This window comes from Sceloporus occidentalis, unplaced genomic scaffold (assembly GCF_023333645.1).
Source record: "Sceloporus occidentalis isolate IW3139 unplaced genomic scaffold, rSceOcc1.0.p SCAF_4, whole genome shotgun sequence".
In the NCBI taxonomy this organism is placed as follows: domain Eukaryota; kingdom Metazoa; phylum Chordata; class Lepidosauria; order Squamata; family Phrynosomatidae; genus Sceloporus; species Sceloporus occidentalis.
This window is the reverse complement of record NW_028316984.1, coordinates 78,077,734-78,102,485: the sequence shown is the minus strand read 5'-3', so window position 1 is coordinate 78,102,485 and position 24,752 is coordinate 78,077,734. Positions and strand designations below refer to the sequence as shown.

The 24,752-nt window shown below is 41.8% G+C and overlaps 1 protein-coding gene across 1 annotated transcript in view; it reads right to left on the bottom strand.

Annotated features, from left to right (window-relative positions):
- PLCD4 (phospholipase C delta 4) overlaps positions 1-12,414 on the bottom strand; it is a 62,243-nt gene extending 49,829 nt beyond the window's left edge. The window contains exons 1-2 of the mRNA XM_089520390.1: positions 11,987-12,414; positions 10,252-10,286 (exon numbers count right to left, since the gene is read on the bottom strand). The gene's annotated coding sequence lies outside the window, so the exon portion shown is untranslated. The remainder of the gene's footprint in view (positions 1-10,251; positions 10,287-11,986) is intronic.
- Positions 12,415-24,752: the final 12,338 nt, after the last annotated feature.

The window sequence follows — 24,752 nt, the reverse complement described above, 5'->3', positions numbered from 1 at the left end:
GCAATGTAACATTCTATGATCATTGAGTATGCTCAGTTCGCATTAGGGTGTTTTGGAGCATCCTACCTCTTAATAGCCCTCTTCTCCTGCAAAACAGGAATAGGGAATCAGTAGGCCACACTTTGGGCAACTCCCCCCCCCAAGTCCCAAATGCACAAAAACTACCTCTAAATTCAGCAATTAATTTTCCCCCCAAGCTCTGAAACTGCTCACCAAAAAACATGCCAAAACCAGCCAAAATTGGTGACCAGAAGTGACATCACACACGGGTGAAGCCTTGATGCATGGATACTTGTCCACACCTGCTGTAAACCATGGGCTTTCTGGTAACCTGCTGATACCTCCACCCCTGTGATCAGTGATGCCCTTTTAGCTTAATTAGCAACATCACTCACTTCTGAACATTAGAAGGAAGGAGTGATATATTTGTAAATTCCCTGGTTGCAAACCACAAGCTATTTTGGGTCCTTAAATCTGCCAGAGTTAAATAGGATTTCAATAGCCTATACACAGGATTGCAGCCTCAACTCCTAATGAATCCTGGATATCCCTTTATAAATTGCATGGCTCTTAGGACTAGCATTTACCAACATTATAACCACTTCATACTCTGTTCTTGCAGTCTGAGTCCTTTGCGAGGATTATCGTTTTCCTATGTCTTTAACAGGTAGATCATGGAGTTCCACTATCATTCCACAGTGCTTCACGGACAAGAATGGCTGAGTTTGCCAAAATTATTTTCTTAAAGAAACTGTTTTAAAGGTACAAGAACCTTGTCTTGCATCAGGTTACTCTTTTGCCACATTTAGTATTATAAAGATGGTGCAAGCAAAACCGTAAATCCCAATGCAGTCCAGGGCTCCAGCCAAGAAACGTGATATGCAAAGAATATAAATACATGAGTGAGTCAGTCTTTTCCATGCATCCTTCACAAACTAATCAATAATAATAAATAATATGCTCAGGTCTGGTTCGTGGGTTCTCTGATGTTTTGCTGGTATCTTTAGTTGCTCACGTTTAGGCCTCCTCTCTCCCTCCACTCCCACAATGTTTTTCTAAACCAGTGCTTCTCAATTATTTTCTGTCATGCCCCCCCCCCCCCAGGAAGAAGAAAACATTTCACGCCCCCCGCACAACTGTAAATAGTATCATTTGTCTATAAAATTGTTATAAGTACACCTCTGCATAACACTGTACACCTCTGCATAACACTGTATCCTGAGCCTCGCGCCCCCCTTTACGGAGCCTCGCGCCCCCCCTGGGGGGCCCGCCCCACTATTTGAGAAGCACTGTTCTAAACCCTCAGCTAGTGCTTCTTGATCATTCCATATGCCTCACATTATTTTTTCTAAAAGAACATCCATATCATTAAGCAGCACAACCACATAAGTTGCCCCAAGAGTTATCCTTGTCATGCATATCTGGCTTTTCCCAGGAACACTCACTCACACAGATTGTCTGCTGTCAGGCACAGGCTGTTTGGCTAGGAGCATAATCTGAGAGAAGCTGTCATGCCGCATGCAAGCATTACAGCAAAATCAGAGACTCAGAAATTTGGAAGAGACCTCAAGGGCCATCCAGTCCAACCCTCTGCCATTCAGGAAGACACAATGAAACAACCCCGACAGATGTCTGAGAGAGTGTGTTCCAGGCTGAACAGCTCTTACTGTCAGTAAGTTCCTTCTAATGTTTAGGTGGAATTTCTTTTATAGAATCATAGAGTTGGAAGAGACCACAAGGTCCAACCCCCTGCCATGCAGGAAATCTCAATCAAAGCACCAACAGATGGTCATCCAACTTCTGTTTAAAGACCTCCAGGAAGGTGACTCCACTACACTCTGAGGAAGTGTGTTCCATTGTTAAACAGCCCTTACTGTCAGGAAGTTCCTCCTTAATGTTGAAGTGGAATCTCTTTTCTTGTAGCTTACATCTATTGCTCCGGGTCCTAGTCTCTGGAGCAACAGAAAACAAGCTTGCTCCCTCCTCAATATGACATCCTTCAAGTATTTAAACAGGGCTATCATATCACCTCTTAACCTTCTCTTCTCCAAGCTAAACATCCCCAGCTCCCTAAGCCGTTCCTCATAGGGCATGGTTTCCAGACCCTTCACCATTTTGTTTGTCCTCCTTTGGACATGCTCCAGTTTTTCAACATCCTTTTTGAACTGTGGTGCCCAGAACTGGACACAGTATTCCAGGTGAGGCCTGACCAAAGCAGAATAGAGTGGCACTATTACTTCCCTTGATCTAGACACTATACGTCTATTGATGCAGCCTAAAATCACATTGGCCTTGTTAGCTGCCGCATCGCACTGTTGACTCATGTTCAGTTTCCTGTACTTTGCATCCATTGCTCCATGTCCTAGTCTCCGGAGCAGCAGAAAACAAGCTTTATTATATTTATGCTACCATTGCTTAAATCACTTGTTACATACTACCACCCTGAGTATCTACAGTTTTGAAATTCCAACCCAGCAAAATCTTCACAAGTTGATTGATTGAGGCTACCAGAGATCTATTGTGGTTCACTGGGACATTGCCATTTGTGTTAGACTGGAACTTGCATCATTGGGATACTCATCCTCATTATCAATCATGGACTAAATAGAAGAATTAGTCTTTGCAGCATTTTACATCCTTGCAAAGTGTTTTTGTTTAGGACTTTTCAATTATGTTTTTGTTATCATATAATATTTGTATTATCAATTTATGTTCATTCAAATCAAGTAATTATACATACATATTCATTTAGAAATATTATAGCATTGTTGTATTTATTTACAGTGGGACTTAGTGATTTATAGTACACCTACCAGTTTTTTTTTCTCCTATTTTGGACTAGTTTTGTTTATTGCTAGAGAGATGCCTGATGTACAAGGGAGAACAACCATTAACAAGTGTTTTACAATATAAGAAGAATCCTGCTGGATCAGACCAAGGGTCCACCTCCTTAAGAAGCTTGTTTCCAACTCTGGTCAGTCCAAAGACTTCTGGGAAGCTCACCACAAGCAAAACATCAAGGCAACAATCCTTAGGGCCAGTCCTACTATTAGATTAAGTAAGGTCAGATGCTTGAAGGTTTGAAGGAGCAAGACATGGCAGCTTCTTTGCCACACTCCTTTTTTGGAGGCCAGAACTTTATGTTCCAGGCAGCTGGCATCATATCCCATAAGCTAAAGTGACCCAGCTGTGCTGATACAAGATGGAAAATCCTGTGCCATCCCCAGTGCCTGAAACAAGACTGAACTGTCAGTCTCGTTAGGCTTATACAGCTGAACTGGAGAGTGGGGTTATGCCATCTTCTCCTTTGCATCAGGTAGTGAAATATTTTGGGTTGACCCAGAGAGCCTTCTTGCATTGTTGCTCCCTTCAGCAACCATTACTCTGTGGGATTCTGCCTCTTGCTGATTATAGCTTATTTTAATCCAGGTGATGTCAGACAGTGCAAGTTATCAAAGGATAACAAATAATGAATTGACTGACAACTACATATTTATTTATAATTTCAAGGATGAAACTGATGACAAGAAGTACAAAATAACCCCTGTCGAGACGGTGGCAGTGGCTGGAGTTGTTTTCTTCTTTCCTCCCAGTTTAAGGAGCTTTGCTTTCTCTGGAGGCTGGGCTAAAGTTGGTGGTTGAATAGGAGAACACAGGAACAAATGAATAAAGAAATAACCTGTGAAGCAGGGCTGGACAACAGTGAACCAACTGGAGTACAGCTTCCATTAGCTGAGTCAGTAAGCCAGTCTTGAGGGGTGCTGGGAACTGCAGTCCAACCACTTCACCAAAGCGACAGTGGTCCACCCTTGCAGTTAGGGATTGTTGTGACCTGAAAGCTCACTAATCCCCCACAGAGGTTGCTCTCACAAAGATATTTGAGTGATAAAATAATTATCACATGAACATGCCATAATATATTAAGTCACAGTGATTGGTATGGAGATGAACAGGGATTGTTCCTCACTAAGACTTTATCCCTATCCACAAAAGTTTAGAAAAAGCCATCATTGTACAGTTATTTCCAGATAGGGTAAGGTAAATGAACAATCCAGAAGATCAAAATAGCAAGAATCTCGTCCTTATCACACCATGCTATTTCATCCCCATAGCAGTGATTTGGCCCTTCTTTTGTCTCAGCCTTATCACACAGTTGTCATTGTTCTCCTGGTGCTGTTGTGAACAGTCATTTGGAGTTGTTACCACATATGGATTTTAATAAATTTTGGAGTGTGTGTGGAGTTCCTTCATGACCTCAAACTGACTTGCCAGGCTAGCAGCCATAATCCTGAAAGCACTGGGTCAGGTAGGCAGATGAGTGAACCTCACAAGACCCCTGAGAAGCAACACTTTGGAAATTCCCCACAGAGAGGTTTGGGAGTTGCTAAAGGGAAAACCATCAAAAAACTTTTTGTTTTAGGTCTCACACTTGATGAGCCAGTGATTAACTTAACTCATCTACCATCTCCCCCATTGTTGTCAGACCACTTTGCCTCAACAAGACAAAGCAAAGCCGTTGTTTACAATGGTCAAGCAACCAAACACCTTTTGTTCTCACCATCAAGCACCTTTGCCAGAAGCAAGATTTTGCCTATAAATATCATCAGATTTACCTGTTCACTGGGCCAGTCTGGATTTCAGGGGGAAGCTCTGGCCCTTTGAACCCTGACCTGGCTCCTGACTCCTGTCCTAGTCATTCTGTGACTGAGCCTCATGCCATCCCCATCATATCCCATTTGGACTCCTGAAGAAGCCTACTGAAGTAAGTATAGTCCTAGTACTGCCGTGAACTATTCCCTGTTTCCACTCTTGATTTCCTGAGCCTTGTATGAGTGTGCATATGTTGGTGAATTGTGTGTGTTTTCCCCTTATAAATAAATAGGATATTAATTTCAGAAATCTGTCTCAGCTCCATTTATTGGGATCTCCTGGTCTTTTGGTATACACGGCGGGAGGGCGATTTCCGCAGGGTCGTCGTAGCAGGCCCCCTCTTGCAATATTTGAGCTAATAACAATAATAAAATTCCCCTAATCAGACCCTTGGCTACAGAGTGTGGGGTTTTTTTCCATGCTGAAAATAATCAGTTAATGAACCCCTTTCTCTCCATCATTCTGTAACAAATTTGAGTGTGGATGTCTCATTCTACTTCATTGTGAAATTGCTTGATTGCTTGATTAGTTGATTATTGGGTGTGGTCTGATTGTCCCTCCCTTGGTGCATTACACACATGCACACACATTGAAGCAAATCAATAATGCAGCATAAGGTGAGAGAAAAGGGGCAGTGATAACGGCATTATGCTGATGAAAAAACACTCAGAAAGGAGAGATGTAGTAGTGAAGGGTGACTTAAACTAGCCTGATATTTGCTGGAATTCAAACTCAGCCAAATCCTCAAGGTCTAACAAATTCCTCACTTGCCTCGAAGACAATTTCATTGTCCAAAAGGTGGAAGAGGCAACAAGGGGGTCAGCTGTTTTAGATCTGATCCTAACCAACAGGGATGACTGGTTAATAGGGTGCAAGTGGTGGGATCCTTAGGTGAAAGTGACCATGTTCTCCTGGAGTTTGTTATACAGTGGAAAGGAGAAGCCAGGCATAATCAGACACACATTTTAGACTTTAGGAAAGTGGATTTTAGTAAACTTAGAAAAATACTGGGGGTGATTCCATGGTCAGGAATACTAAAAGAGAAGGGAGTTCAAGACGGATGGGTGTTTCTCAAAAGGGAGATACTGAAGGCACAATTTCAAACAGTTCCAATGAGGAAGAAAAATGGGAGGTTTCTCAAGAAGCCAGAATAGATGACTAAGGAACTTTCAACTGAGCTAAGTTTTAAATGGAACATGTATAAGAAATGGAAAAGGGGGTGGGGGGGGAATCACAAGGAATTCAAAGAAATAGCAAGCATGTGTAGGGGTAAAGTCAGAAAAGCTAAAGTGCAGAATGAACTCAGGCTTGCTAGAGAGGTTAAAAAGAATAAAAAGGGCTTTTTTTGATATGTCCGCAGCAAAAGGAAGAAGAAGGAAACGGTAGGGCCACTGCGTGGAGAAGAAAGCAAAATGCTAACAGGGGACAGAGAAAAGGCAGAATTAGTCAACACCTTCTTTGCCTCAGTCTTCTCAGAAAAAGAAAAAGGTCCTCAACCTGAAGATAATGGAGCAGAGGACAGAATAGGGGAATTTCAGTACAGAATATGTAAAGAGATAGTACAGGAATACCTGGTTAGTCTAAATGAATTTAAGTCTCCAGGACCAGATGAGCTACATCCAAGGGTATTAAAAGAACTGGCAAATGTAATATCGGAGACATTGGCAATAATCTTTGAAAACTCCTGGAGAACAGGAGAAATCCCAGCAGATTGGAGGAGGGCAAATGTTGTTCCCATCTTCAAAAAGAGGATCCCAACAATTATAGTCCAGTTAGTCTGACATCAATACCAAGAAAGATTCTGGAGCAGATCATTAAACAGAGAGTCTGTGAACATATAGAAGGCAATTCCATAATCACAAAAAATCAACATGGTTTCAGAGAAACAAGTCATGCCAGAGAAACCTGATCTCTTTCTTTGATAAAATTACCAGCTTGGTAGATGAAGGGAATGCTGTGGATATAGTATATCTTGATTTCAGTAAGGCCTTTGACAAGGTTTCCCATGACATTCTTGCAAACAAGCTTGTAAAATGTGGGCTAGACAAGGTAACTGTTACATGGATTTGTAATTGGTTGACTGGCCGAACCCAAAGGGTGCTCAACAATCCTGGAGAGAAGTGACCAGTGGGGTCCCACAGGGCTCTGTCCTGGGCCCAGTGCTATTCAACATCTTTATCAATGACTTGGAGGACAGAATTGGGGGGCATACTCATCAAATTTTCAGATGACACCAAATTAGGAGGAGTAGCTAATACTCCAGAGGACAGGATCAAAATTCAAAATGATCTGAATAGACTCGAAAGCTGGGCCAAAGCTAACAAAATGAAATTCAACATGGAGAAATGTAAGGTACTGCACTTAGGGCGGAAAAAATAAAATGCACAGATATAGGATGGGGGCCACCTGGCTGAATGAAACTACATGTAAAAGGGATCTGGGAGTCCAAGTAGACCACAAGTTGAACATGAGTCAACAGTGTGATGCAGCAGCTAAAAAGGCCAATGCAATTTTAGGCTGCATCAGTAAAAGTATAGTGTCTAGATCAAGGGAAGTAATAGTGCCACTATATTCTGCTCTGGTCAGGCCCCACCTGGAATATTGTGTCCAGTTCTGGGCACCACAATTCAAAAAGGACATTGAGAAACTGGAGCGTGTCCAAAGGAGGGTGACTAAAATGGTGAACAGTCTGGAAACCATGTCCTATGAGGAACGACTTGGGGAGCTGGGGATGTTTAGCCTGGAGAAGAGAAGGTTAAGAGGTGATATGATAGCTCTGTTTAAATATTTGAAGGGATGTCATATTCAGGAGGGAGCTAGCTTGTTTTCTGCTGCTCCAGAGAACAGGACCCGGAACAAGGGATGCAAGCTCCAGGAAAAGAGATTCCACCTCAACATTAGGAGGAACCTCCTGAGAGTAAGGTCTGTTCAATAGTGGAACACACTCCCTCGGAGTGTAGTGGAGTCGCCTTCCTTGGAGGTCTTTAAGCAGAGACTGGATGGCCATCTGTCAGGGATGCTTTGACTGAGGACCTTATCGCATACACATTCTGGGGACCAAAGGAGGATGCTCATGTGCGCGCATGTGCTGCAGAAAACGGAGTTTATCGCACACGAAGACGTCCTCCAAGAGGCCCCGTTCTGTCCCCCAGCGTGCACCCGTTCGCGTCCAGTCCTGACGGGCATGATTTTTGCCTGATGGATTACCTTCTGTCAGCAAAAAATCAAGCCCGTCAGGACTGGACGCGAACGGGTGTGCGCCGGTGGACAGAACGGGGCCTCTTGGAGGACGTCTTCGTGTGTGATAAACTCCATTTTCTGCAGCACGTGCGCGCACATGAGCCTCCTCCTCCAGTCCCCAGAACGTTTAAAATTGTGAGTGCGATAAGGTCCTGAGAGTTCCTGCATGGCAGGGGGTTGGACTGGATGGCCCTTGTAGTCTCTTCCAACTCTACAATTCTATGATTTTATGATTCTACAGGACAGGAAGAAATGGAATGCCCCTCACCTAGACAGAGAGGGAGAATTAATTTATTATGGATTAATTCTTATACAAATTCACATGGCTTGCCAAATTCATTTTTACGACTCAAAATCAAGTTTGTCCCTTAAATTGTTTTGTTTCATGTTTCCCTACTAGCTGCAAGGAACTTATTCTAAACCACAGAGTTTACATTTAATCTCTTTGCGGTCTGGCAAAATAATGCAATCCCCTATCTCAATCTTGTCGGAGGGAGCAGCTTGGCTCCCCTCCTTCTCACACACAAGGAAGAAAGTGGGGGGGGGGGGGTTGCGCCTGGCCCCACAGGAATTGCTCAGGTAGAGCTCAGCTGTGATAAAGGGGGCAAGATGCTTAAGAAGCCTACAAATACCTTAATGTATTCCTGCCTCAGCATCAATCATATTCTAATTTTTACAGGGAGGTAATAGCTTCTCCTGTGATGGCCAAACTATATTTCCCAGCATCTCCATACTAGACACAGGCACCTTACTTAGAGCAGGGATAATGTGCTCAGGACTCTTCTCTCAGGAGGCTAGATTGTGGATCTGAGAGACTGGGGTTCAGTTACAGACAACAATAACCGTCCAATTAAAAAGATTGTATGTACAGCGCTGTGTAAATTTACAGTGCTTTATAAATAAAGATTAACAACAACAACAACAACATTCTGAATCATTGACACATCTATATGCAAGCTCAGTTCTTGGTCTGTAAAATAAGGAACAAAAGGGACTTGGCTCATAGAACTCCATGCAGTGCTGACCATTACCTGGACATAGCTAGAAATTTTTTCTTTTTCTTTTTAAAAAGGCAGCTTACTTCTGAATGAACACTGATGAGATCAGCCTGAATTCTGAAACATCAACACCTGCTTACAAACTGAAAAGCAACATTACTGTATATATTCGACTATAAGTCAACCTCATGTATAAATTGAGGGCATGTTCTGGGGCCAAAATTATGGATTTTGATATGACCTGTGGATAAGTCAAGGTTAAAATTTAGGAGCATATAGCAAATGATCTAAAGGATGAAGCAAAGCAAAACAGTGTCAAAGAACTTACAAAATTCCAGCAGACATAACTCTTTGTGCTTACTCTTAAGGCTGGATGGATGAGAGAGTAGAGGGGGCAGTGCTTCCGGGACTGATTATACTCTTGCTTTTCACCAGGAGATGGTTCCTTCTTTTAAATAAGAGTTAAAATACAGTATTTACATTGACCTGTGGATAAGCTGACTCCAATTTTTTGGTCAATTTTTGACCTAAATTTTTAGACTTATACATGAGTATATACAGTAATTTTGCAAGTTACAAGCAAATAGTCATTTAGCTTGCTAGACCTTTGGTAATGCTCATAGCTTTCCCTCTGGAAATCTACCTCTCTTTTAGTCTAAAAAACTTGTATAGCAATATCAATTGCCAAGTTCAGTCAGCCCTCCTTAGCCATGGATTTTTTAATTCACAGATTCAGGCATCCATGGCTTGAAAATATTTTTTTAAAAGTATAAATTCCAAATAGCAAACCTTGATTTTCCCTTTTATATGAGGGGCATCATTTTGCTATGCCATTATATTTAATGGGACTTCAGTTATCCGTGGGGGATCCTGGAACCAAACCCCAGCAGATAATAAGGACTCACTGTACATTTCTATACCACTTATCAGTTAGCTAAGCCCTCCCTTAGTGGTTTACAATGTGTAAGCTGGGTACTCATTTTAGTGACCTGTGGAAGGATGCAAGGCTGAGTGGACCCTGGAGCCCTGCTGGGATCGAACTCACAAACTTTTGGCTACAGTACAGACATTTAATCACTGTGCCACCAGGGCTCCCATTGCCCACTCATATTCTCCTCCTGCCTTGAGCACTCTTTGGTTTTAGTTTCTTCCCCTATCCCCTCAGACCAGTGATGTCTCTAGTGAGGTTGTGGGGTGTGTGGACCACACCAGGTGATTCCCTAAGAGGCATGACACCACTGCCCCTCAAACAAATGCATTTTGTAAAAACGAGTTGTGGCATTCACCTGTATCTTTTTAAAATGCTAAAGGGATGGTATGAGTGGGGTGATGCTCAGTGGGAAGAGAAGAACAGGTTGCTTACCTGTAACTGTGTGTCTTCGAGTGGTCATCTGTGTCCTCAGAGGCCCCAGGGTTTTTTTTAAAATTAAAATTTCAAAATTTAATTTTTAATTTTTTAACATTTTTTTAAAAAAATCTTTAAATTCATCACATTTTACCAAATTTTAACTTTAACCATATGAAACTATGTATATGTAAACACATTTATTCTATTAGTATGATATTGTAATTTAGAAGTATAATTTTAATTTTGCTTGTTGTTTATGTCTCAACTATTACCATTACATTCAGTGAAATATGAGAATTACGATTTATGAGGAAATTAGTACAGAAAACATTACTAAGGATTTTGTATGGATGTGGACGTGTGGTATGGGAGGAGGTCAATGGGGGGGGGGGGGTGACACCATGAGTTACTGCACCGGGTGACACCAACCCTAGTGATGCCACTGTCTCAGACTTGATTCTCTGAAAAATCATTTCCCCATCTCTCACATTTCTCATTCACCAGACCTGTTTACCTTTGCCCCCCTTTGCCCCACTCCCAAATATTTTCTTTTCTTGAAACATACAAATGGAGAAGCCAGCAGAATGACCCACTGAGAGCAACCACTCAAGCAAAACTGCAAATTTTTAAAGCTCCTGAAAAATATAATTCCACAAAAAATGGCTTTTTATGAGACAGTGATTTAGTGATGGGGGCTCAGATTCAAGTTACCAAATCGGACACACACTCATAGTAACAATAAAATGTACATATGAGCAAACAAAGATGGAAACACAGGCCTGTTACAGACTGCCAAAATAAAGCTGCTTGGGGTCTCTTTGGAGGTATGCTGTTTAAATGATGCATGCATCCTAAGAATCCAGAAGCTGCACCAAAGCTGGACTCCTTTGCTTAGGATTGAAGTGTGGCTTTGGCGCGACCTCCAGACTCTTAGGACCCATGCGTCATTTAAATAGCATACCTCCAAAGAGACCTGAAGCAGCTTTATTTTGGCAGTCTGTAACAGGCCTAAGTATTCCTTCAGAGGAACTGCTACCTTGTTCCTTGTGGAATGGTCCGTGTAATAGTGTCTGTTCTCTTGTGATGTGCTTCAGTATCTCACCCTGTTTGACATATTCCTAGTGCCTAGATGCTAGGGAATTCTTTCAGTACTCAACCCATCCCTACCTGACACTTAATCACCTGAACTTTGTTTTGTCCATTTTTGTCATAGTCATGTCAGAAATCTAGTTAAAGTTATTTTAAACTAGTACCTTGAATACAGTGCACAACATTCTGCCACCTAGAACCCACAGAACAGCATTCAAGCATCCATTGAGGTAAATACATATACACTTCCATCTCTTTGTGGCAATTCAAGTGACACCCAAACACACACTCATCAGCTCATGCTTGTATCTGTACCCCCCTTATTGAAATTTAACTTCTTTTAATCAGAAACTCTTTTCTGTTTTTCCCTCAGCCACATAGAAGAAATAATCATGCCCCTGAACACATCCAGAGTTTCTTTCCTTTACCATCATGTTACTATAACAAATCCTGTACATCCAGAGATACCATACGATTTTAAGAATAAAGGATGTAATTTCCATGCATACTTGAGCCAGCTACTCTCATTTTAGAAAATGAAGCATTTCCCCTTTCCCCCTCTTCAAACACTGGTTCTTTCTCTCTCTCCCCCTCCCCCCTGTGCAGCAAAAGTCTCAGTTTTCTTCAATTGCACCAATGCTTTGCAATATAATTCGCTTACCGGTAGACAGAGGATCCCAGGTTTCAGGACGTGCTGTTTTAAAGTATCTCCATGTCTTGAGGCACCATGGCAGCTCTTGTTTTGGCTACTCTGGCTTTACCTTATCACTTCATGCTGTTGGCACTCAGCTACTGATGCAGTAGCTGAGCTTGCAGGAAGGAAAAAATAAAATAAGCTCACAGCAGCTCACCCCTGCCTAATGCTTTGCCTGCCTCCTTATTCAAAGGCACAGAGCCAAAGGCTCACTTGTCAGACAGCCACCTGGCAAAGCTCATCAGCCTTGCACAGGAGAGCTGGAGGAGACAAAAAGCTTCTCAGACAGATCAACCTATCCCTTGAGGTTAACCATAAAGTAGGTAGTCCATCTTGCTCTTGAGGTAGCTGTCCTGACATCAAACAAAGATACTCAGCCTCTCCTGCTACCCACACCAACTGACTACTGGCTGCCCAGGAGGAGTATCATCCAGTATGCCTGCTCCCATCAGCTCTGCTCTGACAGTGCCTTGACATTTCCCAGAGGCAGAGAATTAGCAAATTCTCAGAAAGCTTGCCTTTGACCCTTGATAATCAGCTTTTGGGAATAAGCCTTTTAGTTCTGCCTGGACTATGTGCTACTTTAGATGGGCCTACATTCAAGAATTAATATACATTAGTGAATAACATCAGGGCTATCTGCCCTCCCCCGCCCAAAAAAGAGACACATCACACTAATCTGGTGGAAACTAGTGTAGAATTTGTTGTTTAATTTTGTAAACACCCTTGGTTTTACCTGTACCATCAGATAAACAAAGAGGTCTAGTGCGCCTCACAGACTGGCAAATTTATTATGGCTTAGGCTTGTATTGACTAAGAAGTTCTTTCAAAGGTAGTCACAGGAAGATTTTTATCTGTGTTTAAACATATAATACCTACAACTAAAGCAAGTACAGAAACTGACATGTAGTTGTGCTATATATACCACAAGCAAGCTATATACATGACATTGCTAACCACAACAACTCTTCTGCTTTCTTTACTGAAGATCCCTAGAGAAAGTAACAGAATTGCTCTTTGATAAATGTGGGGGACCTGTGGTCCTCTGGACAATAATGAGTTATTGCTCCTATGATTCCCTCATCAGTAGGTAAGTTGGATGGGTCTGATAGGAACTGAAGTGCAAAAATAGCTAGAGGATCACAGGTTCCACAGCTGTGCCCTACATCAAAGACCTCCAGTGTCAAGTTTAACGCTCATTTCATAATAATTTTCTTTTCACCACATGTATACTTATGTTTCATCATCCTTATTCATGTGCTAAATCTCCATATACATAATAGAAATGCATAATCAGTATCTTTTATGGCTGCAGATATCCCTTCTTGTGTACGTAGATCCTGTTCCTGTAGCAAAAATTAGGTTTAACAATCATATAAGAGTGAGTATGTAAAGAATGGCTAAAAGAAGCATGGGTTTTGCAAGCTAATAGCCCATGCTCTCTCCCTCTCCCCATCCCATTTAAGAGGTGTCTCTTCCCCTTTGGTTGAATTTCAAACTGTCCTACACAGCTCAGGCTTCATAAGGAATTAGGCTTGTATCATCTCTGAGCCAGATGAAAGCTGTTTGTTTATCCTTTGCTCCCCAAATATTCCTAGCACCATTCACTTGGTGCAATGTAAAGGCTCAAAGAAATGTACATAAAGCAGGTGCCAATGGGTCTGAGTATAACACTTATGTGTAGCATTTCCAGTTTGGGGGTGGCAGTCTAGTTACCAGGAGACACAAACAACAGTTAAAAGGGGTAGTTGGTCAGTCTGGCAGAAGAAATAGGAACAGGAAAATGAACAGTGGGAAAAGAAGTCCCATTACAAACGGACATAAAGTATGCGCCGGGCGCGTACTAAGGTTAGGAATTCGGGGCATCCCTTACAGACGCCCCTAACCCTAGTACGCACTTGGCGCGTTCTACATGGACACCGCCATCTTGATGTAGCGGACAATTAGCGTCTGCACGTTGCACAGTGCTAATGACGTCGTGAGTGTGCCATTGGCGCCTTGCGATATCATTAGCGTGCCGCAAGAAGAAGCGCCATTTTGGGGCTTCTTTTTTGCGGCGCCGAGGAGCCTCGTGGTTTGGCCGCTGGGGCTCCTCGGCGCAGCAACTGACAGTGTCGGCAGACCGCCCATTTTGGGCGTTCTGTAACGCGCCTTTGACACTTAAGAGAGGCTGGGGAAAGAAACATAGTCAGAGTCCATGAGAAGAGCTGGCATAATTGAAAGGTGATCTCTCTTCTCTCTCTCTCTTTCTTTTCAGTGTTATCTGAGGAGAAAAATGACAGCAGATCACTTTAATCAAGACTGTGAAGCTTTTGTGTCTGTCTCTGTTTAAGAAATTGTAGGGATTTATGGGAAAATAAACTGTCCAGTGCGGTAGGAACTTTTTCTTAAGACATTTCCCCATCTGTCATTTACCACAACACTCGAGTGCAGTTTCCCCCCAAATAAACCTTGTCCCTTAAAAAAAGAAAAAGAAAAGCATTTAGGAGCACACTATTTTCTCAGCAAAACCCACGTTAGTAGGATCTGATTCTCCACTTGCAAAGACAGCATTTTGCCAGGTTTTTGCCAGCCACATGAGCTCGCCCATCCCATCTTTGCTCCTTAATAATCCATATTTATTTTTTATCAGTTTATTGGCCCCTCCATTCGTAACTTGGGTGTACTGATTCTCACTTTTTTCAGAAGCTGCTTGTGCAGTTAGACATATTATAATGCATTAAGGTATTGTACAACACAATGTTTGCGATTTATTTAAAAAAAATGTATTTTTAAGCTGAAAAACTGTTCTGGAAGAGGTCAAGGGACTAAGGACCTTATTGCACTAGACTAGGCTCTTTTCCTGCTAAAATACCATTGTTTTCAAAAGTGCTATACAATCTGGACTGCTTTCTTCCCTATCACATCTTCATAGTCTTTCTGGCATTTGCTGCCCACTAACCACATACAATTATTATTATTATTATTATTATTATTATTATTATTATTATTATCATCATCACACCTTTCTCTTGGTACAGGGACTCAAGGTGGCATAAATGCACTATTGAACTTTCGCACAGGAAATTATAGCACAAAAGAATCAGGAAAGGAGGTCATTAACTGATTTTTGTGTGTGTGTGATAATAAAAATAAATGGTTTCCAAACTCCACTATGTATCCCACATGTACATCTAAGGCAGTGGATTGTAATACAAGAAAGCTCATGCTGAAATACAGTCCACCCATGTATTATGTGAGCTCATATTATGCCGTTTCAGTTATAAACAAAGACCCCTTCATGCTGTTTGTTACTGCCTTGCAATAGCTCATGCTGCTCCTACTACCTTGTGCAGGAAAAGTGGTTTGTGCTTGTAAAATAGTTGTGCTAGACAAAGGATCATTCATTTTGGGTAAGAAAAATAGGGTTCAGGATTATACATGAAAATTGTATTCCACAATGGATCCCTTATGTAATACATGGGCTGACTGTAAATAAGTTATTCTCAAAGGTGACATGAGACCCCTTACCTGCCATGCAATTTGTGGCTGAGGTTGTAAACCATGATTTATTGTGAGGTGCAAGTGTGTCACTGTTTGTTAAGAAAGGCCCGGGACAGACTGTCCCCAAAGGGCAGCCTGCCGGCGGCCTATTTTCCTCTACAGGGATGGCACAGCCCCCAAACAGCGTGCCGTCACTGTGGAGGAAAAAGAACACAGCATTTCCGGTTTCTTTTTTAGGCGCTGCAATGATGTTGCGAGTGCGCTACAGTTTGACACCACTTTAACTGCCATGGATCAGTGCTATGGAATTCTAGGATTTGTAGTTTTGTGAGACATTTAGCCTTCTCTGTCAGACTGCTCTGGTGCCACAATAGAGTAGAAATCCTAGGATCCCATAAAATGGAGTCATGGCAGTTAAAGTGGTGTCAAACTGCATTATACCTGCCTTGCAGATGAGGCGAAAGATGCTTCTCTCAAACTCTCAACTGCGATCTTGATTTAAAGCGATCTCGCCAGAATAATATGTATGCACATGTCTTGCTGAAGAACATATAAGCTTTTTAAGAATATTTGCTAATCATTGTTTTCTAAATTACTAATCTCCAGCAAGCCCATGTACACATTTCTTTGTTTCACTGGAAATCTCACTAGGAGGCTGCAAACAAAAATTATGAACGGATGTCAGAAACATGGGGAACTATGTATTCTGTCTCTGAAATTTAAGTCTGCATTTATTTGTACCTTCCAAAATCTGCCTGTGTGTCTGCCTTTCATAACGATAAAGGATCCCATATTGTGAGGAACAGCAGCCTAGGACTTGAGAGTCAACTTTTTGAAATAAGAAGGAATAAGGATTCATTGTTACATGTATCAGGCAGTTAAGACAGACTGCAGGTACCACTTTAATATGCAGTCTTTTTTTAAAAAACAGAGGCAAATCTAGTTTTTCTGCCATGGGCTAGCAAGGCAGTTATGTGAATCAAACTCCAATTATTAACATAGAGTTACTATTTCATGGAGTATCCAGTGATGGAGAGCCAAAAGAGTACTAAACAGTTTGAAAGCAGTCTCAGGAGGAAATGGAGGTCTTGGACAGAGACAGGCAACATCCAAAAGGGATTTGTATACAATGAGTATCCAAGACACCATTGCATATAATATGTATTTTTTTTAGTCTGAAACTTGACTGTCACTGTGACTTTGCAAAATGAACAGGTCATGGACACTCAGGATTTTCCAGGAAACTTTTAAATTTTTTTTAATGATACAAGATTCCAGTACAGATATACAATTGTGGCAAGCCAGGGGAACACTGTTACTCAGGGCGCTGCTTTTAGACCAATCAGACTTCTATTTGACCAAATAACATCTATTAATTATAAAGGGAGAGTTGGTAACCCTAGAGGAAGCTTGGTGCCAGCAGGGAACAGGAGGAGCATTGTGCATAACACAGCTAGCAACAATATGGGCAGCTGTAAACCTATTTTCTTTGCTCCTCTTTCAATAAATTAAGATGGAACTCACATCTAGAACCAGATTCCTGCACAAAACTCCTTTTAAAGATGTAATTAAGTTCCTCCAAGTATGGTTGGAAAATGTGTTTTCTGGATTGGTACAGGTCATGGTACCTTTCAGTTTATAAAGTAAATACTATGACAATGTCCAATGTGGCTCTGGTAGCATGTGCTATTAAAAGTAGCAGTAAGGCAGTGCTGGAACCAGTCAATATGTTACCAAGTTTGGTTTTAATAAAATTTTGGGTGCATGCGGTCTGTGCTATGACCCCTGACTGACCCCATAGAGGACCCGCCATTAACCCAAAGGCGAGGAGACCACGTAGGCAGCTCACCTTGCAAAGGCAGAGCCCTAGAAAGAGATGGAATTAGAAATCTTCCATAGGAAGTTTGGGAGTTGCCAAATCAGAATCGTCGCTGCTTGCCTAAGTAATAGACTTGGCTTTTCACCAAGTAATCAAGTCAGATGCCTCTCCGAATTGCATCTGGACCTCAATGCATTGTGCAACACATTACTTGCTCTCAGCTTAACAAAGCCCAAGCAATCAACACCTTTGTCTAGCAAGTCCCCATAGCCCCTGGATATGTTTCACCCTATATAAACTCTGGGTTTTTGGACCCTCTTTTAGCTAAGCAGAGCTCTGAGCTGAGCTGAGCTGAGCTTGCACTGTCACCAGGTTGCAAATTGGTCCACACCTCCTGCAGCCCTCTTCCCCACTCCTGCGGCCGTGATTCACTGTCCACCCAAGCTTCATCAGACTTCCTGGAGAAGACTACTTAGGTAGTATTCCCTAGTGGTGCCTCTTTTTCTCAAACCTATCTCCCGAACTTACCCCTCCTCTGCTGTAGCATTGAATGTGTGTGTGTGTGTGTATGTCCCCCTTTTGCTGTGTGGTTGTTCCGGTGCTCTAATAAACATTACCCTTTTAACTGGACCTAGTTGGTATCAGCGTCTCTTTTTCTAGGGGCTTGCTGGCGACCTCTGGTATATATATTGGGACACGATTCCGGCACGTGGTGTTAGGGCCACCTCTCTGCAATATTTGAGCTAATTAAAATTTCCCTAATTAGATCCTTTCTAATAAATATATTCCATTTTCATTCTGATAGAAAGGACACGAGTTACGAGCAAGGAGAAATGCTATGGTCTAAAGCAAAATAAATATTCTGCTAATGGGCAAACCAAATTCTGCATACGATAAGTTCTGTTACATAGGTTTTTCCTATTGGTGCATGTCATTGTCCATTTCTATGCCAGGAAGGAGGCTCCAGGGGGTATGAAAAGATATGGGGGATCTCCAGGTGATATGAAAAGAACTGGGCCCCAGGCCTTACTGATGGAAGCCCCACTTGTCCATTCTCTGGCTTCTAACATTTACCAGTTATTGTTCATGGATTTTCGATTTAGGCTGTGTCCATACTGCAGAAATAATCCAGATTGACACTACTTTGTGGCACAGTGGTTAAATGCCTATACTGCAGCCACTCCCTCAAAACCACAAGGTTGAGAGTTCAAGACCAGAAAAAGGGCTCAAGCTTGACTCAGGCTTGCATCCTTCCGAGGAGGTCGCTAAAATGAGTACCCAGATTGTTGGGGGGAAATTAGCTTAAAGTTGTAAACTGCTTAGACGCTGCTTAGGCAGTATGAAGCGATATATAAATGAAGCTTGTTTACTTCAACTGTCATGACTCCATCCTGGGATTTGTATTTTGTTATGAGGCACCAGAACTCTCTGACAGAAAGCTAAAAATCCCATAATGCTATTGCATTGAGCCATGGCAGTTAAAGTGGTGTTAACTTAGATTATTTATGCAGTGCAGACACCACCTTAGAGACTAGAAACTTGACTTAAAACATCTTTCTTCCCTTGAATTCTCCCATTTATTTGCCAGATAAAAGTCCAAAACACTATGCCTATCTTTGATCTACCCCAAAACAGCAGTTTGTTTTGATTCCCAAAGTCTGTACATTGCTGTATAATTATCGAAAGCAGTGCTTGTTGTCCTTACTTTACGGTGAGTTTTATGGTGGCTCTCATTCTCTCCCTAAACTTCTCCTCTAGAATTTACATCTTTGTGTTTGAAACATTTTGATCAGATTTTTAAACAATTATCTGTAAACCCCCCCCATCCTATACATTCCTTCACTTATTTACTCCTATGTTACAGCCATTAATGGGTAAACTTCCCAAACAGAAATGGGAAATTTAGCAGTGGAATATTGGATTAGATATTTGATGGCAGTTCTAGAGATTACAACAGCAGAACCAGGAAAGTAACAATTCTCCCTCACCCAAAACCTGTATTTATCTTGCACCCTCAAAATCTACTCTGTAGGGCAGGGAAACATTCCAGAGCAGATTTTCAGGTAGTGTGGACTTTGGGAGGAGAAAAGCTTATTGTGCCAACAGACTTGTGTCATCACATTCATTTTTTAATTTTCAAACAGGAACTCAGGGCAAAATGTTTTAAATATGCCCCTTTAACCCCCCCCCCCCCCCGGCGGTAATAATAAAATATGTCAAGGCTTGCATTGAGAGTTATAAGTGTCTTCCTTATTCCAAAGTAGACTAATTGTTTATTTAAGATGGTAATACATATTTCAACCACAGTATTCCAGGAGCTCAGGAGCTAGAGAACTTGTTTAATTAGAGAAGTTACTTTAATTTTACAAGTGCAGCTCTTATAAGTCCCATCCATTCTGGCTAAGCATAAGAATTAGAAACAGGGTGGGAGTTGTATATACAGTCAGTTATTTCAGATGCAGAATGGCATCATATATGGTCATGTCCTCCTTATAAGTCTAAGTCATCTGCCGTATGTGAAAACACATTGAAAGTGGTATACAGATGGTATCTGACCCGTCCAGCTAGCACGAATGACAAGGAAGACATTTTCTTTGTGCTTGGAGGGGTTGTGGGGCAAGAGGTACATACCTACACATGTGGTTGGAGTGCCCAATTGTCCAACAATTCTGGACACAGATTGTTCAATTGATGCCAGACATGGCTAAGCAAATGGTTCAACCCACCCCAGAGTTGTTTCTCTTGTCAATATTTCAATTTGATAATAAATTTCTCCATCATAAAGAAATTATATCCTTTTCAGTTGCTATAGATTAATTATTGCCAGAAACTGGAAAACAGGTCATCTGTCCATGGATCAATGGTGGATGAAGTTCTGGGAAGAATGGTTAATGGAGAAGCTTGCAGACGATGCCAGGAGAACCTCTGAGGCAAGGAACTGCAACCAGTTCAAGGAAAAGTGCTTACCTCTTATTGAATATGTTAACTCCAACTCTCATGCTCATGTTCCACCACAGCCCCACAGGAGATTTTGGTCTGGAGTTTTGAATGAGACCTGTTTTGTAAATCTGTATTTTAGCTTGTATTTTTAAAGTAGAATGGTGATGTAATTGTGTTTTACTTTTTGTAAACAATAAAATCTTTTAAAAAAATAAAAAAATAATAAGAATTAGAGGATTGACTTGGGCAACACTGACTAGCCCATAAAATAAGAACAGGATCCATCTTCTAAGTTCTTTTAAAGGGCAGAAAGATCGCAGCTTCATTGCTAGGCTAGGAGGCACATGTTCTTAAAAGAGGACTAAGTTATCTGGTGGAGTGCATGTATTGGTAACAAAGCGATTAAACAGTGAAAAACCAATTAGAAAAAAAAATCTGAGAAGCTAGACAATTTTGGATAACAGAGTACATGGCCTGATGACACATAACATACTCTAGGTAGGTTAGGGCACAGTTCCAAATTAAAATGGCTATTTTGTCATTTACTTCAATGGAACTTGATTGCATCCTTATTCTGGAAACAATTATCACTGCAGCTTACTCTTCTTTGAGCACTGCAACCTAGGTCTTATGGTGCCAGATCAGAATTCTGTTGAAGGATGTAATCAGAAAGACTAAGCTTCTGGCAGTCCCCTCCGCTGCTGCAGTGACAAAATCTTTTATTGCTATTTTGGGTACCCACACGAAGCCTAGAGGGCATGGTTCTTACTTCTTTGCCAGCTGTCAGTAGAAAAAGTAGTTTACAGTCATTCTTGCCTTGTCCCCCTTTCATCAGTAGTAAAACAGAACCCAGTTCAGCTGATGATCAATGAAATGTGCACTGCAAGAATATTTTGAACATTTATAAGAAAACCACAACTTAAAATGTCTCTTCCCTCCCTGCCATTTTGATAGCAATGTGTTATGGTAAGAATATATTGGCTGACAATACTTTCATTGGCCCTGAAGACCTCCCCCCGCCTCCATTCAGTGTTGGGTACAGTAATATTCAGATTATTTCCTCAACCTAATCAGATCATTTTCTCAAACTAAATGAAATCGAACTAGATTTCTATAAATAAAATAGATCCCACTTATCAGAGGTCATCATGGATGAGTTAAAAAAGAATTAGGGGTGATTTTTAAACCAGGTTTTCCAAACTTCTAACACATTTGAAATTATTACATATATTGTACAATACATTTATTTTTACTGGCTGAAAAAGTAATATATTTTTCTTCAGTTCTCAACTCTTAGATTGCTCCATAGTTTGTATTTTTAGAACTACCTTTATTGAAAGTGATCACAGCAACTTGAAAACCGTCCAATGGCTTATCTTTCATATTTGAAATAGTGTTGCTTTATTCACTCTAGAATTTTTTTCTGTTATTAATGCCTGCAAAATCATTAGTAAAGAGTTAAATAATGTTTATTACTTCTGTTAATAACAACAAGCAATCCTTTTTGTCTGTGATCAGTTGTGGATTTCTGTAACCATGTCGTTTTATAGGGGGGGAAACATGCAGTACTGTCATTTGTTTGTCCAGCCAACCTGTCCTGTCTTCTGTAATACCATATAACTCACATATATTGTGTTGTTCAGGTTTGCGATTCTGTTAAATTTCAATAAAAAAATAAAAAGGAATAAGATTTGTAAAGATCAGCCCAAATTGTCAAGAGGCTGCTACTATTATACAAAAGAAAATTTCCATTATGACTAATTATGGTTCACTATACTCTTGACAACTCCTGGATCTATTATTCAATAGCGTGTGAAGGTATAATCTGGAATTAAGCATTGGACTCCAGTTTCATTTAACATTTTGAAAAGGAACTTCTCAGCTTTAAGCCTTCAAAGATAGTTTTAAAATTGCATGGGTACAGCCTAAATTGCACAAACTACTAACCTGGCCAGGTGTTCTATTTTCAGGGCTTTAGTACCAACATTTAGCAGTTTTACTTAGCACACATTTGTATACATAACTGATACTTTACTTGTCATAGTATGAAAAATAACTGTAGAATTTTAAAATCGTAATGCATGCATATTCAGCCCTGGGCTAAATTCCCTCTAGTCCCTCCGCCCCCCCCCCCCCCCAATAGTTCCCTTGATACAAAGCCTTCTTATTCACTTTCTTCAGACCACTCCTAATGTTTCAAGATATCTTCTTCTTTGTCCAGGAAACTGAGCAACTTACATAAGAGGTCCCAAGTAGTCTCCCACACAGGCATAAAAGTTTCATGTGCTCTCTTTATACCTTTATCAGAACATCCCAGTAATCATTTTTTAATAAATCAGTCATTTTTTAAAAAATAATTCAGAGCAATCAGATTATTTTCGCCTCTTACCAAAATATGCCATATCACACTGTATCCAGGATGCTCTTATACTGCCTATTTACAATTAGCTTGGTTTTAAGATATAGCATATACAGGGAGAGGTATGCATGGTGTAGCGGTTTGAGCACTGGACTATAACTCTGGAGAATTCCCACTCAGCCGTGGAAACCCACTGGGTGACCTTTGGCAAGTCACACTCTCTCAGCCTCAGAAGAAGGCAAAGACAAACCCCCTCTGAAAAAGTCTTGCCAAGAAAGCCCTGTGATAGGGTTACTATAAGTTGGAAATAACTTGAAGGCACACAACAAGAAATATAGAACATTCAAAACACATATAGGAAATTTATAATTTCAATGTTTTCCACCCTTTTCCTAAGGAAAATAGGTTAACGTATCCCAGTAGTAATTACAACACGCCATACAAGTGACAGAAGTGTCTTCTGAACTGTATGGGGATTGTGCCATACTTTAGACACAACTAAATAAATAATAATAATAAAATTTTTATTTATACCCCGCCCTTCCAAACGATCAGGGCGGCTCACAAGTGCACCAAAGTGCAAACATCAACAAAGTTAAAAACAGCCAAAAGCATAAACATAAAAACAATCCTTAAAAACAATAAAATAAAAAGCCCCCTGGCCCCACCTCACGGCCACGAGAGAGGTGGGAGGCCCATAGGATATTTTAGTCGGGGAATGCCTGATTAAATAGGAAGGTTTTGAGACCCTTCCTAAATTGGGCCAGGGTGGTAGATGAGCGGAGCTCCGTGGGCAGCGTATTCCAAAGGGCTGGGGCAGCTGTGGAAAAAGATCTTCTGGCAGTGACAGCCAACCTGGCCCCAGGCACCTTCAGGAGTTGCTGCCCAGATGTTCTGAGGGTGCGAGGCGGAATGTACGGGGAGAGGCGGTCTTTCAGGAAACCTGGGCCCAAGCCATTTAGGGCTTTATAGGTAATAACCAACGCCTTATATTGAGCTCGGAAGCGGATGGGCAGCCAATGGAGATCTTTAAGCACAGGTGTTATATGGCTGGTCCTGGGGACACCAGTGACCAGCCGCGCTGCCATATTCTGCACCATTTGCAGCTTCCGAGTTTGGTATAAGGGTTGCCCCATGTAGAGTACATTACAGAAATCCAGTCTCGAAGTTACCAGAGCATGTACGATAGTTTCAAGGTCCCTCTGGGCCAGGTATGGGCGCAGCTGGCGAATCAGCCGAAGCTGATAACAGGTACTCCTGACCGTCGCATTCACCTGAGCAGTCAGGTGAAGGGACGAGTCAAGAAGCACCCCCAGACTGCGCGCGGAGTCCTTCACGGGGAGCGTGACCCCGTTCAGGACTGGTGGAACCACCGTCAATCCTGGACCAGGGGAACCTATCACCAGTACCTCCGTTTTCTCTGGATTAAGTTTGAGTCGGTTTTCCCTCGTCCAGCCCATTACTGACTCTAGACAGGCCACGAGAGGAGAGACGCCATCCCCGGTCACTGCATCAGTCGGAGACATAGAGAAGATAATTTGGGTGTCATCAGCGTACTGATAACCCCGCGCCCCATGTCTCCGGATGATCTCTCCCAGCGGTTTCATGTAAATGTTAAATAGCATGGGAGACAGAATGGCTCCTTGAGGGACCCCGGTCTTAAGGGCCCGCTCGCTGGAGCACACGTCTCCCAGCTGCACCATCTGGGACCTCCCAGAGAGGTAGGAGCGGAACCACTGAAGCACGGTGCCCCCGATTCCCACCTCAGCCAGGCGCCCCAGAAGGATACCATGGTCTATGGTATCGAAAGCCGCTGAGATGTCCAAGAGCACCAACAGGGACACGCTTCCCCCGTCATTGCTCAGACGGAGATCATCGACCAAGGCGACCATGGCCGTCTCAACCCCGTGACCCGTCCGGAAGCCAGTTTGAAATGGGTCCAGATAATCCGTTTCATCCAAGACCGCCTGAAGCTGGATCGCAACCGCCCTCTCGATCACCTTTCCCAAAAATGGTAGCAGCGAAACAGGCCGATAATTATTATGAGTTAACCTGAGTAGTGGAGAATGTCCTTCTATTAAAAATGCAATGAGCAAATCAACATACAGTTTGGGCAGAGAACATCACATTAT